The sequence below is a fragment of the Desmodus rotundus genome, chromosome 3 (genome assembly GCF_022682495.2).
Source record: "Desmodus rotundus isolate HL8 chromosome 3, HLdesRot8A.1, whole genome shotgun sequence".
NCBI classification, from domain to species: Eukaryota; Metazoa; Chordata; class Mammalia; order Chiroptera; family Phyllostomidae; genus Desmodus; species Desmodus rotundus.
Genome location: NC_071389.1, coordinates 132,375,129 through 132,393,545, shown reverse-complemented (window position 1 = coordinate 132,393,545; position 18,417 = coordinate 132,375,129). Strand labels below are relative to the sequence as shown.

At 41.7% G+C, this 18,417-nt stretch overlaps 1 pseudogene; it reads left to right on the top strand.

The window, feature by feature from the left end:
* Positions 1–1,354: 1,354 nt before the first annotated feature.
* The window catches only part of LOC112322148 (ribosomal L1 domain-containing protein 1-like), a 38,314-nt pseudogene continuing 21,251 nt past the window's right edge, over positions 1,355–18,417 (top strand).

Here is an 18,417-nt window from a genome sequence, read left to right as displayed (position 1 = left end):
GGGGTGGTTATGCATTGCTTCAAAAGTGGGTAACATGGAATGATGAAAACGTGCAAAACATAGTGAAAAATCAGAAGAGACAATTTTGCCTCCTGGCTATTTTTTTGCCTCTCATTAGCAATATATCCTTTGGCAATTCACTTAACTCCTGGAGAGTCTATTTCTTCATATGCAAAATTAGTATAATAAAAACTAATAGGATCCTTGGCTGGTGTGGCTCAATGTATTGAGCAGCAGACTGTGAAGGATAGGGTCACGGTTCAATTTCCAGTCAGGATACACGCCTGGGTTGCTGGCCCGGTCCCCGGTTGGGCCCACAAGAGGCAAACACACGTTAATGTTTCCCTCCCTCTCTTTCTCCCCCGCTTTCCCTCTCTCTAAATATAAATAAATAAAATCTTTAAAATAAGCACTCTCCATAGATTTTACTGAATAACACACCATCTTTCTATGGAATAACCATTAGAAGTTGGGGGAACTTGGTTTGAGAAACGCCACTGAATTGGAAGGAGGGCTGAAACAACAACCAGAGAATTTGGGTTCTAGTTCTTGGTCCTCTGCTCATAAAAATATCTAATGTGTGTATACCATTTTCATCACAAGCAGAATTCTGATATGGCCCTCAAAATTCCAGGCCCCTGGTGTACACCCACCTTCTTCTGGTTTTTCTATCAAGCACTAATCTAAGTGCCAATGGGAAGGGATTTTTGCAGATGTAAGGAAGGTCCCGTACCAGATGACTCCAAAATAAGGAGATTATCCAGGTGGTTTGGTCTAATCTCATGAGCCCTTGAAATTTGAGTCTAGAGGTCAGAGACAGGGAAGTCAGAGAGTTTCAAAGAATGAGGTGAATTCAACAAATGGGCATAGCTGTGTTCCACTAAAACCTTAGTTAAAAAACAAGCTTCAGGCTGGCTTTGGCCTGTGGGCCATGCATTGCCAACTCCAGTATTAACTACTCAATAAATAGGAAAAGCATAAACTAATTAAACTTCCTTCTTACCCCCACCCCAGTCACCTGGGAAATGTAGGAAGGCATCATTTTTGTGGACATCAAAGTCATTAACCATCAGGTTAACCGGTTCATTCCATTCTTGAGTGTGGATGGTGACATGAGAGAGAACACACTGACAAATATCACCAGAACTTGCTATGTCACCTGTGCGCAAACACACAACAGATTTGCCTCAGCAAAGGGATGAAGGCAGGACAAGCCCACAGGGGTTTTGCCTTATTCATCTTTGTGTTACCAGGGCCTACACAGGGCCTGGCAAATAAGGAGATGTAAACTGCACACTTAATAAATAAGTGAATGGTCAATGAAGTGTTTTTTGACATTACCTTTTCCTGGAGAATGGAAAAGGAGCCGGAGGAGAATCACCCTGTTCTCCTGGAAGAGCCTGGTGAGTCAGCCTTCCACCGGCGAGTGGAAAAACACTGTCCTGCTCCAACTTTGGCTCAAGCCTTACTCCTTCAGCCCATCCGCCCAACCCCTGCTATCTCCCACTCCCACCTTGTTCTTGTTCTTCAAAGACTATCAGTTCAAGATAATCCAGAAACTAAGGTCGGCCCTGAAGGACAATTCATTTTCAAAGATGGCCATTACTTGCTCAGGCATAGTCAAATGATATTCCTGGGATTTAGTCACCAATCCAGAGTGCTGTGAGGGGATCAGGGAGTTAGAGCCCCATACCTTTCCCATCCCACAAGGGGAAGCATATACACTTGTAAGTACCGTCCTCTCCTTCTCAACCCTAACAGGGTTTCCAGGGTGCTGTGCTGAGAAAGATCAACCCATCCACCACCTCCCCAACTATCTTTCCTTTATGATTATGCTTAGTCCACCCAGCATGGACAGGGAGGGTGAAAGAGAAAAGCTGTCAACACCGACAGCATCTCTATCAAGCTTGCCCCTGCCCGTAGCAAGCCGAGAAAGGTCAGGTAGAGAAGAGCATCTACTCTCACCAGGCCTGCTCTGGGCCATCACCTGCCCCTTCCATAGCCTTCTAGAATCCACATGCAGAGGGGCCCAGACCATCCTGACCTTCTCTCCTTCCTCCCTGATTCTAACAAAGCCTTCCCCAAGCCCTCAGGTCCTCACCATGGCTCATTGCCAACCGGTCATCCTCCTCTTGGGCCATCCTCAGAAGGAACATGATACATTGCCATATGCACCCAATTAAGAGAGCAGAACCTGGGAGGGAGACTATAAAAAAAAAGTCCCTATCCCAGGGAGAGACTCCAGTCTTACTGTAAAAAATCTTATCGATGACTAGCCAGGAGGCTTGGATTCTGATCCTAGCTCTACCTCCAGAGAGTCTGGACAACCCGGAGCAAGTTACTGAATTTATCCTCATCTCAGCTTCCTCAGCTGCTAAAAAGGATTACACTTCCTAACAGCCGCCTCAGAGAGCTGCTGGGAAAATCAAGGTCAATAACGGATGTTAGCACAGCATAGAAATGCAAGGTAGTGACACACCCTACACAGGCACACTCCCTTCCAAGGACCCTTAAGGGAACAAAGAGCTGTGCTGCCTGAAGCTCTGCTCACTGTCCTGAAGTGAGAACACTTGGTCTGGTTAGGTTGAGAGACACATTTCCAGTTTCTGTCACTGTGTCCTCTAAGCTTGCTGTGCAGCCCAATCCATAAACCTTGTCATTTTGAACCTAATGCCTCCCAGGCCAGCTGACTTCTCCCAACCTCTCTCTGGATGCAATTCCAAGTGGTAAAGAAAGGAGAGGTAGTGTCATTTGCCTGGCAAGTTGATTTTTTTTCACACTTTGTGACTGAGGGAGGGGAGTGGAAAGTGTAAGAGAGACAATGCTGTCACCAACAGCCACCAGGTGGAGATTGTATGGTGATTCTCTGTCTCATCCTACTACACTATTACTTCCCAAACCTATAATCAAATTCAAAACTCCACTACCCCCCAGGAAAAGCACTCCTCACTTCTCTTTTGCCCCTACCCACCAGTCTCGAATGGGGGCTTTCAACTTAGCCTTCTCCCTCCAACATTGTTCCCAAGTCTAATCTCTAGCCCCACAGTCTCTAACATGCCCTAATATGCCCTCCTGCGCCATTCCTAGTCTCCAGGAACTCCCTCCTGAGTTCCCATCAGCCCTACAGGGATCCTAGTTTGCCCTTTGCCCCTCTATGCATACACACATGCCTGAAGACTAAGGCTATACTCTAAACTCTGTACAGCACCCTGACTGCCTGTTCCCCCTGATCTCTTCTCAGAGCAACTCTTGCACCACAGTGCCAATACCTCGGGAGCAGCTGAGCTTCCCCACAGCAATCAGGAGTCTCCTTGGGGGCAGAGAGTGATCATACTTTCTCTCTCATAGCTTGCTGAAGATCATTTGTAGGTACTTGAACCGAGAGCCCTTAAGGCAGTAGTGCACAACTTCTCTAATTTACCTCCTGGCTCCTGGAAAAATAAAAACTTAACTGTTCCAAGTTTAATGTCCAATATGAGTCCCTCAGTTTATGAGAATCGGCTTTGGTCGACAAGTAACTCTACCTAGAGGGCAGAAACTAACCTACCTAAGTTGTGCTGCTGTGAACATTGGGGTGCATAGGTTCTTTTGGATTGCTGTTTCAGGATTTTTAGGGTGTAATCCCAGCAGTGGGATTGCCAGGTCAAAAGGCTGTTCCATTTTTAATTTTTGAGGAAATTCCATACTGTTTTCCACAGTGACTGCACCAGTCTGCATTCCCACCAACACTGTACTAGGGTTCCCTTTTCTCCACAGCTTCACCAACACTTGTTGTTTGTTGCTTTGTTTATGATGACCATTCTGACTGGTGTGAAGTGGTAACTCATCGCACCCCAAGTACTCAGCTTACTAAGGTTCTGTAAGAAAGGAACAACCTAAGACAGACACAGTCACAAAGGAGCCATCAGGGAAGGACTTAGGGGACTATGGAGAAGGGACAAAAAACCCTCACCCTTTGTCTTTATCACAGCCTGAGTCCTTATTCTATCTGTAAAAAGTCTCCTAATCTCTTTTTTGCCTTGCTTCCCCTGCCTGATTCAGGCCTGAAACAATGCCAAAGGGGGTGCAGCCCTGTGCTGGACTAGCGGTTCCTGGAAGGGGGTGATCAGGCCTAAGAAGAATGCATAAAGTCCTGTGAAATCTGCTTTGCTAAGAATGTCCTCGATTTAAATGTTAAGGGTCCAAGCTCAAAATAGGTTTGTTTGCCAAGATTTTGCAGCCAATCGGCATCACCCTGTCTATCAGACCCTGAGTAAAAGGACCCCTGTGATCCCAGAAATGTTATCTGTGAACCATACCTCCTTTCTTTGCTATGCATCCCTATGCAAGCTAAACCCAATAAAAGCCCATATAGAGAGGGGCTAAACACCTTTCTGCTCTGGTAGACTGGTCAGCTTTCCTTCCCAAGCAGATCATGTCTTGGTAGAATTATTCTCATCCACAGTGGCCAGTGGGGTGGGGGAGAGGCCTGAAGAGGGGTCTGCTGGTGGAGCTCCCCCACACTTAGCATAATCTTTATACTAAAACTTTAAAAAGATAGTTCAAGAAAGGAAGTTAAGGCCAATCTTTCTTATGACTGTAGATGTGAAAATCTTTTTAAAAAATAAAAAACTAAAGCCCTGACTGGTGAGGCTCAGTTGGTTGGGCTTCATCCCACGAAGCAAAAGGTGGCTGATTCAATTCCTGGTCATGGCACGTGCCTGGTTGTAAATTGGGTCCCTGGTCGGTCATGTTCAAGAGGCCATGGACCAATGTTTCTCTCTCACATCGTTGTTTCTCCCTCTCTTTTTTCCTCCCTTCCCCTCTAAAAACCAACCACACAAACAAACCTAAATCCAGCAACAAAAAATAATAATTCATTACAAGTTCTACAAAAAAAAAACTATTTAACCACACGAAGATTCCAGGTCTACTTTCCTGACTGACGAAATTTAAAAAGCGTGAAAGCCTGGGGAAAAGCAGCTGTGCTACGCATGCTTGGTAAGAGTGCAGAAAGGCATGACCCCCTGGAGTGAAGTGTCCTAACATCTAACAGCGTCACATGTACACTCACTCTTTCTTTAGCAAACTTTCACTTCTAGAATTTACCCTGAAAATTCTCCTCCACAAATATGAAATGATACGTGGACAAAGAAGTTACTCATAATATTATTTGTAACAGCAAAATACTAGAAACAACTTAATGCCTATGAATTGGAGCCTGCATGAATGAGCGATGGGACAATCCCCAGTGGGGTATTATGCAGCTAAAGTATAGGAAAGATAACTATGAAAAGACAAGGAATTATGCTACCTTTTGAGCAATACATAAAACAAAAATAAGTGTACATTTGGGTGTACATATATATTCCTTTTGAGATGTATAGTTTTGTTTAATTTTGGAGAAAAAAAAACATAGAAAGGATAACCCAGAAACTAATGAAAATGATTAATATTGTGGTGTGGGGGAAGAAAAAAGAAGAGATAAATGATAGGATTAAGACTCCTCTGGCTTTACCTCATCATAAAGTTTTGACTTTTCAACCACAAAAATGCTTCACATATTCAAATATAAACAAAATCCAAGAGGATTAAAAAGAGTAAACCCTAAAACTAAATACAACACATATAAATGAATCTTACTGCAAACAAACCTGATTATATAGCTAGGTAGAAAAAATTAATTCAAGTAATTTAAAACAGGACATTCTAACCATATACCATTACTGTAATGTATTCTTTAAGAAATTTTAATTCTATTTGATTGAGTATTCTATTACAGTTGTCACAATATCTCCCCCTTAGCGCCCTCCACACAGCACCCCCCACTCCCTCAGGCAATCAGCACACCATTGCTCACGTCCATGGGTCACGAGTAAAACTTCTTTGGCTACTCCATTTCCTATACTGTACTTTACATCCCCCTGGCAATTCTGTTACTGCCTACTTGTCCTTCTTAATTCCCTCACACTTTCATCCATTCCCTTACACCCCTCTCTCATCTGGCAACCATCAATACCCTCTCCATATCCATGATTGTGTCTCTGTTCTTCTAGTTTCCTTAGCTTGTTTTTTAGATTCAATTGTTGATAGATATATATTTTTGCCATTTTATTGCTCATAGTTTTGATCTTCTTTTTCTTAAAAGAGTCCCTTTAACATTCCATGTAATAATGGTTCAGTCATGATGAACTCCTTTAGTTTTTTCTTGTCTGGGAAGCTCTTTATCTGACTTTCTATTCTAAAGGATAGCTTTGCTGGATGGAGCAATCTTGGTGGGAGGTCCCTGCTTTTCATGACTTTGTATATTTCTTGTTAATCCCTTCTAGTCTGCAAAGTTTCTTTTCAGAAATCAGCTGACAGTCCTCTGGGACCTCCCTGTAGGTAACTAACTGCTTTTCTCTTGCTGCTTTGAAGATTCTCTCTTTATCTTTAACCTCCGGTAATTTAATTATGATGTGTCTTGGTGTGGGCCTCTTTGCATCTGTCCTTTTTGGGAATCTCTGTGCTTCTTGGACTTGCATGTCTATTTCTTTCACCAAATCAAGGAAGTTTTCTTTCATTATTTTTTCAAAGAGATTTACAATTTCTTGCTCTTTCTCTTTTCCTTCTGGCATCCTTATGATGCAAATGTTGGGCCTCTTAAGTTGTCCCAGAGGCTGTTTCCACTACCCTCATTTTTCGGATTCTTCTATTTCTTGTTCTGATCTGGTTGCTTTTTGTTCCCTTATGTTCCAAATCATTGACTTTATTCTCGGTTTCATCCAATCTACTTATGTTTCCCTGTAAGTTGTTCTTTATTTCAGTTAGTGTACCCTTCATTTCTGACTGGATCTTTTTTATGCTGTTGAGGTGCTCACTAAGTTCCTTGAGCATCCTTATAACCTGTATTTTTTAAGTCTGCATCTGATAGATTGCTTATCTGCATTTTGTTTAGTTGTTTTTCTGGAGTTTTGATCTGTTCTTTCATTTAGGCCATGTTTCCTTGTGTGCTCATTTTGGCAGCCTCCCTGTCTTTGTAGCATGGCCTAATGCAGTAGGTGTCCTGTAGGGCCCAGTGGTACAGCCTCAGCTATCACCCAAGCTGAGTACTTGGGGTGTGCCTTCCATGTGGGCTGGGTACACTCTCCTCTTGTAGTTGAGCCTTGATTGCTGTTGGCAGGTCAATGGGAGGGATTTACTCAGGCCAGTCTGCAGCAAGGACTGGCTGTGACCACTGACCACAAACCTCTGCCCTCTGTGGCGGATGAGCAGTGCAGAGGCAGGGTGATTGTGCTCTGACATGGTCTGTTGCTGTCCACTGGGTGCATGGGCTCTGTGGTTTCCTGGGTGGTGCAGGCCAAGGTCAGCCCCGATCTGTGTTCTGCCTGGAGTCACCCTGCCTGAGGTATAAAGCAATCTAAGATGGCTGCTACTTGTGCTGGTCTTGGAGATGCCACATGAAGCCAAGCTATGAATCTAGGCTGGCTGCTGGTAGTACCAGGCCTGAGGCCACTGAGCAAGTGGTACAGGGGCCGGGGGCTTACTGAAGCCAGCTTTTGCTTGTTTGATAGGATTTAGGAAATTATGAATTAGGAGCCAAGACCAGCCATTTGTATGGAAAAGTCACAGTTAACAGTATGGTTGGGTCCATAAGTTGGGTGAGAGACAGTGATATCAGGGTGGGGCCAACAGTGTGAGCCAAGTTGAGGGAGTCTCAGATATAGGACCTGCCTGCTGCCTCTGTGGCTCTGTTGGGGGAGGGATCAGAAAAGGAGAAATGGCCTCTGCCCGCCTCTCTGTCTGGGAGAAAGCTGTCCCCTAGTGCTCACCTTGATGCCAGACCCTTCAGTCTCTCCCTGTATGCTACTCATGCCTTTCAAGCTGCTACCCTGGTGCTGGAGCTCAGAGGGAGTAAGTCTCAGGAAGCCTGTATATGGGTTCTTTAAAGTGAATCACTTGGGACTCAAGAAGTTTCTTCCACCAACTCAATGCCCACTGTCTTTTGCAGCTGGAAGTTATGGAGACTTATCTTCCTGGCACTGGAACCCTGGCCTGGGTAGCCTGGTGTGGGACTGGGACTCCACACTTCCGAGGTATCCCTCCCAAGTTTTATCCACCACATGTGGATGTGGGGCCACCCCCTTTTGTGTCTCTGTCCCTCCTACCAGTCTGGATGGAATTGGTTTCTTGATTTCCATAGTTGTCAGAGTTCCAGCCAACTTGACTTCTGATGGTTCTGAGTGATGGTTGTTCTATATTTTAGTTGTAATTTTGATGTAGTTGGGCAAGGCCCTGAGCTGCATTGACCTATGCCGCCATCGTGAACAGAAGTCAGAGTGATGTTTCTAAGGGTAAAAATACCTGCCAAGAAGCCCTGGACTTTACTTAATGAGTTGGTTATTAGAAGTATTATTGGAGTAGGAATACTACAACTATTGTGTATATTGTCCTAAATACAGCAATGCTTTTCAAGAAAGAAGATTCTTACTTTGGAAGATGGGGAATGCAAATATGTAATGGGAGCCCTATGATGTTCCAATTTTAATTTTAAGTATAAATAAGAATTCATCATTTAAGGTTCAAAGAAAAGGCCTGGAAGCAATGACACTCCAGTAGCAAAGAGCACACCTACTACCCAAATCCCACTTTCTTCAGTGTATCATTCATGCCACAGTCTTTAAAAAGAAAGGGCTCCTTGGAGCTGATTACAGGTTGGGTGTAGGAAAAGTTCAATGTGAGCATCTTTTTATGCCAGAAACAGGAAGTGCTCACAAACTAATGGGTATACATTAAAGGAACAGAGGGTCCAGCTCAAAACGTTCTCTCACTGGCCAAGTGGGGAACAATTTGAACATCAAAAACAATAATGAGGGTAATGGATGAAGGACAATTGAATTAAAAACCCACCTATGAGTCCAAATTATATAAAAAAATGCATGATGGTTGAGGTGGGGGATTCCACTTCAAAAAATGTCAGCTAATAAATGTAGAAGAAATGACAGAATTACAACTACAAATGAAATAACTGATGCCGGCAAGAAGCATCAATGAAACAAGAGATTCACATGGCCTCACCATACCTATCACTATACATATGACTTATTAACTGCAAAAGGAAAACAAAGGTGCTTTTGCATGGAAAGAGCTGATGGACACCACCTTCATGAAGTGATCAAACTGATCGAGATGATGCTCTCCTCCATCCTCCAAACTTCCCATGAGGAGCTGCAGGAGAGGGAGGTGAAGCAGCGCGCACTGGCAAAGGGGGAGCATTTTCAGTTTGAGAAGCAGGCTGGCAAGGTGGCTAGATGTCCGAACCTGGCAAACCATACCACCTGGGTTGGAATCCCAGCTCTGTCACCTATTAGCTGTGTGCCCTTGAGCATGTTACTGAACCTCTCTGTGCCTCACTTTCCTCCTCTGTAGGATGAGGTTATGGTACTTACAGCATATTTCCTAAAATGTTTTTTTTTTAAATTTTGAAATGAGTTTATGCCTAAAGAAAAGTTGCAAACAAAAATATCCCAAGGGACTTCTGTGTATTCTTCTCCCAAGAAATTCTCTCTGCAAAATCTTCATGTTTTTCCATGTTTGCTTCATCATCTCCCATGTGAAGTATATAATTTATTTATTTATTTATTAAATTATTATTATTGTATTTTCTGAACCTGAAATGGCTGCTGCAGGCATGATGCTCATTTACCCCTAAATACTTTAGTGTGTATTATCTAAAAATAAAGATATTCTCTTACATAAACATGGTACAATTACTAATATCAGGAAATTAATGTTGCTACAGCACTGCCATCTAATTTATAGACCAATTTGAAAATCATCAATTGTCCCAACAACGTGTTTTAGAGCAAAAGAAAAACATTCTTTTCTGTGTGGTCCAGAGTCTAATTCAGAATCAAACAGTGCATTCAGTTGTCATTTCCTTTATTGTTCTTTAATCTGGAATAAGTTCCTCATCTTTATCTTTCATGACCTTGATATTTTAAAGATCTTTTTATTTATTTTCAGGGAGAGAGAGGGGAAGGGAGGGAGAAAGAAAGGGAGAGAAACATTGACGTGTGAGAGAAACATTGATCGGTTGCCTCTTGCACGAGTCCTGACAGGGGAGTGAACCTGCCACCCAGTCATGTACCCTGATTGGAATCGAACCTGGGACCTTTAGCTTGGTGGGACACACCCAACCCATGGAGCCACACCAGTCACGGCCATGATCTTGACATTTTAAAAGTGTACAGACCATTAATTTTGCAGAATGTGCCTAGGTTTGGGTTTGTTTCTAATTTCCTCATGATTGGATTCAGATTGTGCATTTTTGGTGGATCCCACAGAAGTGATATGTGTTATAGGATGGTTGTGAGGATAAAATGTAAAAGCACTGGGAAGAACGCCTGGCACCCAAGCACTGTCCACATGTTGATGAGTTGTGCATTGGTGTCCATGCTCTGAGGCCTCCCCTTTCCAAGGCCCTTCCCCTGCCAGATTCTCAGAGCACCCATCACGATGAGGGTCAGCAGCAGTGACTCACCAAGCCCAAGGTGCAAACAGTATCAATGGGGAGAAAGACATGTATAGGAAGGAGATAGCTAACTACACAGAATGGCCTACTAAAGGCTACGTGAACTGTCGCTGAGCCATATGGGCCATGTGGGCTGCCTGGGACTTGGGCTGCTTGAGGCCAATTTAAAAGAAGGAGGGAGACAGTCATCCCCACTTAATATAACATTCTGAGTCAAGACTGCAGATCAGGAGCTTTTGGGGGCCCATCTAGAGAACAGTCAACGGTCTAGCAGTACTGGAATGCGGAGTTCTTTGACAAGGAAGTAAAAGTGAACTCCGCTAGCACCTGGAGACAGACTGAACACAGAAGAGAAAGACAAGAGGGGAGAGGACATCCAGGATGGTTCCTGGTTTTCTGGCTTCTTGGTGGGAAAAGAAGAGTATCTTTCATTGAGACTGGGAACCCAGGACAAAAGGGGAAGGAAGATGATGCATTCAGTTTTTGACCAGGGGGGGTTGGGAGTGCCAGGTGGAGATGTCCAGTAGCCATGTAGATTTGGAACTCTGATCTGGGCTGGGTGTCTAGATTTGGGAAACATGTTTTACCTCTCTGCAAAATGGTGTGCCTCAAAGCGTTAGTGTGAGGATCAATGAAATGACATGTATAAGGCTGGTGCAAACTAATACTCTGATGATGTCAGTTAGGATGATGATGATGATGATGATGACCAGGATGAGTGGAAGCCATGGCTAAGGGGGGATGTAGGAAGAGGGACAGAATAGAACTGCCTTCATTTTTAAAAATTAATTTATTTTATTGTATTTTTTCCTTTACCATTTAGTGTCCTTAGACCATGCCCTGCAATTACCATACTTTTGTCAATGTCCATGAGTCCTTTTTCCTTTTTCCTCATCCCTCTACCCATTAACCTTCCCCCACCATAGCTGTCAGCCTGCTTCCATCTATGAGTCTGTCTCTATTTTGCTTGTTAGTTTACTTTGTTCATTAGATTCCACATGAGTGAAATCATATAGTATTTGTGTTTCTCTGGCTTATTTCACTTAGCATAATGTTCTCAAGATCCATCCATACTGCCTCAAAGGGTAAAATTTTTTTCTTATTTACAGCTGAGTAGTATTCCATTGTGTAAATGTCCCCTAGTTGTTTTATCCACTCATCTACTGATGAACATGGTCTGCTCCCATATCTTGGCAATTGTAAATAATGCTGCAATGAACATAGGGGTGCTTATATTCTATTGAATTAATGTTTTGTGTTTCTTTGGATATATTCCCAGAATGGGATCACTGGACAAATGGCAGATTCATTTTTAATTTTTTGAGTTATCTCCATACTGCTTTCTACAGTGGCTGCACCAGTCTGCATTCCCACCAACAGTGCAAAAGGGTTCCCCTTTCTCCGAATCCTCACCAGCACTTGTTGTTTTTTGGTTATTGATGACAGCCATTCTGACAGGTGTGAGACGATATCTCATTGTGATTTTAATTTACACTTTTCTGGTGATTAGTGACCTTGAACATTTTTCATACGTATATTGGCCATCTGTAGGTCCTCTTTGGAGAGTATCTATTCACGTCCTTTGCCCATTTTTTAATTGGGTTGTTTATTTTTTTGGTGTTAAGTTTTGTCAGTTTTTTTAAAGTATATTTTAGTGAACATGCTATTACAGTTGTCCCAATTTTTTTCTCCCCTTTATCCCCCTTCTCCCTGCACTGTACCACACCCTGGTGCTCCAGCATCCCCCTCATTTAGTTCACATCCATGGCTCATACATATAAGTTCTTTGGCTTCTCCATTTCCTATGCTATTCTTAACCTTCCTCTGTCTATTTTGTGCCTAGCTATTATGCTTCTTGTTTCATGTACCTTTTCTCCCCCATTTGCCCTCTCTTCCTCCCCACTGGTAACCCTCCATGTGATTTCCACTTCTGGATTCTGTTCCTATTCTAGTTGTTTTCTTAGTTTTTGTTTTTCTCTTTTAGGTTCAGTTATCGATAGTTGTGAGTTTGTTGTCATTTTACTGTTAATAGTTTTTGATCTTCTATTTCTTAGATAAGTCTCTTTAACATTTCATATAATAAGGGCTTGGTGATGATGAACTCCTTTAGCTTTACCTTATCTGGGGAGCACTTTATTTGCCCTTCCATTCTAAATGATAATTTTTCTGGATAGAGTAACCTTGGATGTAGGTCCTTGCCTTTCATGACTTTGAATACTTCTTGCCAGTCCCTTCTTGCCTGTCAGGTTTCTTTTGAGAAATCAGCTGACAGTTTTTATGGGAACTCCTTTGTAGGTAACTGTCTCCTTTTCTCTTGCTGCTTTTAAGATTCTCTTATCTTGAATCTTGGGTAGCTTAATTATGATGTGTCTTGGTGTGTTTATCCTTGGTCCATTTTCTTTGGGACTTTCTGGGGTTCTTGGACTTCCTGGAAGTCTATTTTCTGCACCATACTGGTGAAGTTTTCCTTCGTTATTTGTTCAAATAAGTTTTCAATATATTGCTGTTCTTCTCTTTCCAGCACCCCCATATTGCAGATTTTAGAACATTTAAGTTGCCCAGAGGTTTCTAAGCCTCTTTTCATTTTTTTTCATTCTTGTTTCTTTATTCTGTTCTGGTTGGATGTTTATTTCTTCCTTTTGTTCCAAATTGTTCATGTGAGTCTCGATTTCCTTCCTTTCACTGTTGGTTCCCTATATATTTTCCTTTATTTCACTTTGTGTAGCCTTCATTTCTTACTTCATTTTTCAATCAAACTCAATTAATTCTGTGAGCATTCTGATTACTAGTGTTTTGAACTCTGCATCAGATATGTTGTCTATCTCCTTGTCACTTGGTTGTTTTTCTGGAGTTTTGATCTATTCTTTCATCTGTGCCATATTTCTTTGTCTTAGCGCATCTGTTCCATGGTAAGGTGTGGAGTTTTAGGTATTCGCCAGGGTGGGTCAATCTTTTTTGCTTTGTTGTGGTGCTTTCTGTGGGGGAGGGCTCTGAGAGGGAGCAATGCCCCTTGCTCCACTCACGTGCCACTTGCTGTCACTTCCTTCACTTTCTGCAAGTAGATTTGGCCCTTTCAGGTACTGATTCGCAGGTGGGTGAGTTTGTGTATGTTTTAAGACCCTGTGGGCCTCTCCAACAAACTCTCCTGTGAGGCTGGGAGTTTCTTCCACCACTGCAACCCCCACTGATTTGTACAGCCAGGGGTTTTGAGTCTTTAGTTTCCTGCACTGAAACCCTGGGTTTCAAGGTCTGTCTCCCTGACCCCTCCCCCTGTTGTTCCTCCTGGCTTACTCGTGCACGTGATGTGGGACCACCCTGCATGGTCTGTGTGTTGCCTTACTGCGCGTTCTCTCCACCCAGGCTGCCCACCTCCACCCCTCCTACCAGTCTGGATGAATAGTTCTTCACCTCCTTGGTTGTTGGAATTCCATACAGTTTACTTTTCTGGTAGTTCTGGTTGTTTTTTGTTTTTAAATTGGTTATTGTCCTTCCTTTGGATGTGCGAGGAAGCAAAGTATTTCTGCCTATGCTTCCATCTTGGCTGGGAGTTTTTTGAGTTCTTTATAAATTTTGGATAATAACCTCTTATCGTATTGGTAAATATATTCTCCAATTCTGTAGTTGTCTTTTTATTTTGTTGATGTTTTCCTTTGGTGTGCAAAAAAACTTGTTAGTTTGATGTAGTCCTATTTGTTTATTTTTTCTTTTGTGTCCTTTGCCTGAGGGAATATACATGACAAAACATTGCTACAAGCTATATCTGAGATTTTGCTACCTATGTTTTCTTCTAGGATTTTTATGGTTTGATGTCTAACGTTAAAGTCTTTAATCCATTTTCAATTTCTTCTTGTGTGTGGTGTGAGAAGGTGGTCTAGTTTCATTTTTCTGCACTTATCTTCCAATTCTCCCAACACCATTTATTACATGAACTACCTTTAGCCCATTCTATGTGCTTACTTCCTCTGTCAAATATTAATTGACTATAAAGGTATGGTTTATTTCTGGGCTCTGTATTCTGTTCCATTGATCTATGTGTCTCTTTTTAAGCCAGTACCATGCTGTTTTGATTACTACGACATCCTTAAGTATTAAGTATTAGGTAGGGTGATTCCTCCAACTTTGTTCTTCTGTCTCAGGATCACTGTTGCTTTGCGAGGCCTATGTGTAGAACCCCTTTCTGATAATCCACTAGTCCCTCCTTTCTAATGAGGTAAAAATTTTCATTCATCCACTTTGAGTCCAAAAGTCTACAAGTCCTACTAAAATCTCACCCCTTCTTGAGGATCTGTATCCAGGAGCCTGTCAGTGTCCCGAAGTCCTCTACTCTGCCTTCTTTTGCTGCAGAGACTTAATGGTGGCCCTTGCAGTATGAATGAGCCAGTTGGCAAACAGCTGGCACCTGCATGTCTGTGTTGAGCGTTTCTTTGGCTCTGTGCCCAGGCATCCTGGTTGAATAAGCTCTCGGGAGAAGCTCAGCTGACACTGCAGTCAAAGGGGCCTGTTATGAGACAGAGGGATTCAAGTTAATGGCTTTTCCTGGTGGGAACCAGATAGTCCCCAAGCCCTAGTGCTTTTGGCTCTCTCTAGGTTGTTGATTCCCAGATCCACTTCTAGCTCCAACTTTTAAATCCACTGGCATGCAAAACATTTCCACTTGGTTGTTGTGCCACACCTCCCATACAACACATCCAGGGACTCACTTCTTCCTCCCTCTCCAACCTAGACAGGCTCCCCATTTCACCTGCCTATTTCCGTCAGAGTTACTGCTGTCTTCTGTCCTCATAAACTAGAAATATGAGTATCGTCTGTGTCTTCCCTCTCTTCCATCTCCTCTCTGATTAGCTACCCAATCCTGAGTGTGTGTGTGTGTGTGTGTGTGTGTGTGTGTGTTTTCTCTTCTTAATTAGGACAGTGGTCATTGGGTCAGGACCCAGCTGAACCCAGTATGCACTCACCTTAACGTGAATCACCTACAAAGACCTTATATATCCAGACAAGGTCACAGTTTGAGGTTCTGGGTGGACATAAATTTGGGGGGACACTACCAACTCAGTACAGTTTGAAACAGATGAGGAGAACAGTCCTGGGACAAACTAAGAAGAAGAACTGCTGATGCAGGTGGGGTGCAGAGCTTTTAGGGAAAGATTAATAAGGGCTGGGATCCAAATAACGTAGGTCTTGCCTTCAGAGAAGAAAACGTCCTCTTTGCTTCTTCCCTGTCAGCCATCGCCGTGACCACCTCCTCTCTCAGCGCCCTTCTGCTGCTTCATAGCAGTTACAAGTTAAAAGCAGGGGCCCTGGACTTCCACCCACTACAGTTCCAGATTCTGGCCCTGCTGTTTGCTGTGTGGTCTCGGGGAGTTATTTCATTTGTCTTTGCCTCAGTTTTCCCCTGGAAATGGAATGACAGTATCTAGTTAATACCGTCATTTTGATAATTGAATGAGATGTTTATACAGTGCTTGGCTTAAAGAATTGAGGTGCAGGTTCAAATAATTTGCCCATTTGAAAATTGTGTGCTTTTTTATTGACAACTTACTCTATATTAATGTCATTACGATACTTTGGCCTTCTCCTGAAAATTCTATTCCCTGATTCCTGTGGGAAGTTTAAGATTTCTTTGCAGTTCCTGTTGCTGTTAGAATGTAGATCACTGAGGACTATAGTCAGAGAATTGCATTCAAAAGTTACGTACTTAAAATAATTCTGTTCTGTGTGGTCATATGATCAAATTGATATAATTTAGACTTATTTGTTTGTGTTAATTTGTTTGTGTCTTCCTTTTATTTAATTGAAGAGCTTGATTATGTAGAGATTTACATCATTAAAAACTTAAAACTATGTAACATTTTGCTCAGCGAATTCTTGCTCCCATATCCATCTTCTTAACCTTGTTACCACTCACCCTGTGTAGATAAGCTTTTCATTCAGTTCTGGTTTGTGCTTCCTGTTTTACTTAGTAAAAATGAACAAATCTCTGTTTATGGTATATTCTTATCTCCCTTCTTTTCTATGCTGCGGGTAGCACATTCTCTCTAGTACCCTAGACCTTGCTTTTTTCATTTGTCTGTATCAGATCACAAATATATTCCTTTTTTTTTATGGTTTCACACATTGTGTACTTGTCTTATAGTTTCTTCATCAGTCCCCTATAGATGGACACCGGACTGTTTCCAATCATTTTGCTGCTAGTTTTCTTCTGAACTTTTAAATTTGAAAGGATTGTAGATTCACAGGGAGTTGCAAAAACACTATAGTACATAGAGCCTTTGAATAGTACACTCTCAAAACCAGGGCACTGACGTTGGCCTGCTATTGTAAGAATACAGGCTTTGTTCAGTTTCCACCAATGTTTACATGCACTCATTTGTATGTGTCCCATGCATAATTCTATTATATATATATATATATAATAGAATTATATATATATATATATATATATAATAGAATTATGTACACACCCCCACCACCATTATGATTTGGACGTTCCCTCACCAAGAGAATTCTCTTGTGCTACTGCTTTATAGTCACATGTTCTTCCCCACTTTGCCTCTATTCCCTGGCAGCCACCACCTGTTCTCTGTCTCTATAATTGTGTCCTTTCGAGGATGTTACATACATGGAATCATCTACTATGTTACCTTTTATGAGACTGACTTCTTTCACTAAGCTTAATGGTCAAAGGTCCTTTTACAGATCTATAATTTGCACGTTTTCATCCAATCTGTAGTTTGTCTTTTTGTTCAAACTATAAGAGAAAGTTTACTTCGAAAATGACAGAGGTAGAAGTGAGCCGTAGAAGTATTAATTTTATTGATCTTTTAAAAGAACCAACTTTTTGTTTGTTTTCTCTATTTATTCTCATCATATTTTTCTCTATGTTTTTGTTTTCAACTTCTATCAATTTTTGCTATTATTTGTAGTATTTTCTTCCTTCTGCTTTCTTTGGACTTACTTTACTTTTTCCAGTTTTTCTTAAGTGGAAACTTAGATTATTGACTTGAGACCTTTCTCCTTTTCTAATATAAATATTTAGTGCCATAAATTCCCCTTTAGGCACCACATTTGCTGATCCCATACATGTTGATATGCTGCATTTTCCTTAGTCAGTTCCAAATATATTTCAATTTCTCTTGAATTTTCTCTTTGGCCAATAAATTATTTAGAAGTGTGTGGTTTAATTTCTAGAAGTTTGAAGAATTTTCTTTCAGTTCTGTTTTAGTTTTTGATTTCTATTCCAATTCCATTATGGTCAGTTTTCCTTCACCTGGGAGTACCTTTATCTCACCTTTTATGATTTCAATTTTTTAAATTTGTTAAGCTTTTATTCAATGAGGCAAGATATGGCCGATTTGCTTTTGCTGGATGCATGGTGCTAAAATGCCACCTGATGGTGTTGTTCAGTTCTGCATCCTCTGCTGATTTTCTAGTTACTGGTTATATTGATCACTGAGAGAGGAATGTTGAGATCTCCAAGTCTACCAAGGATTTACCTATTTTTCCTTTTACTCTGTCAGCTTTTCCTTCATATGTTTTGAAGCTTTGTTAAGTGCATACATGCTAAGACTTTTATATCTTCTTCGTAAACTGTTCTTTTTGTCCTTGTGAAATACCCTGTTTATCTCTAGTAATTTGCTTTGAAGTCTTATTTTTCTATTATACTCACCATAGCTTTTTAAAATTAGTGTTTGCATGACATTTCTTTAACCCCCCTTTTACTTTGACATACCAATATTGTGGTTTTTGAAGTGAATTTCTTGCAGTTGGCAGACAGTTGGTCATTTAAGAAATCTAACTGGTAGGCTCATTTAAAAAAATGCCTTCTGATGATTCGTCTTTTAATTGGTGTGTTCAAGTCATGTTTTCTAAATGAACATTGATTTCATTTACAAAGCATTAAAGCTTCAGCAAGAAGTACCCAACCA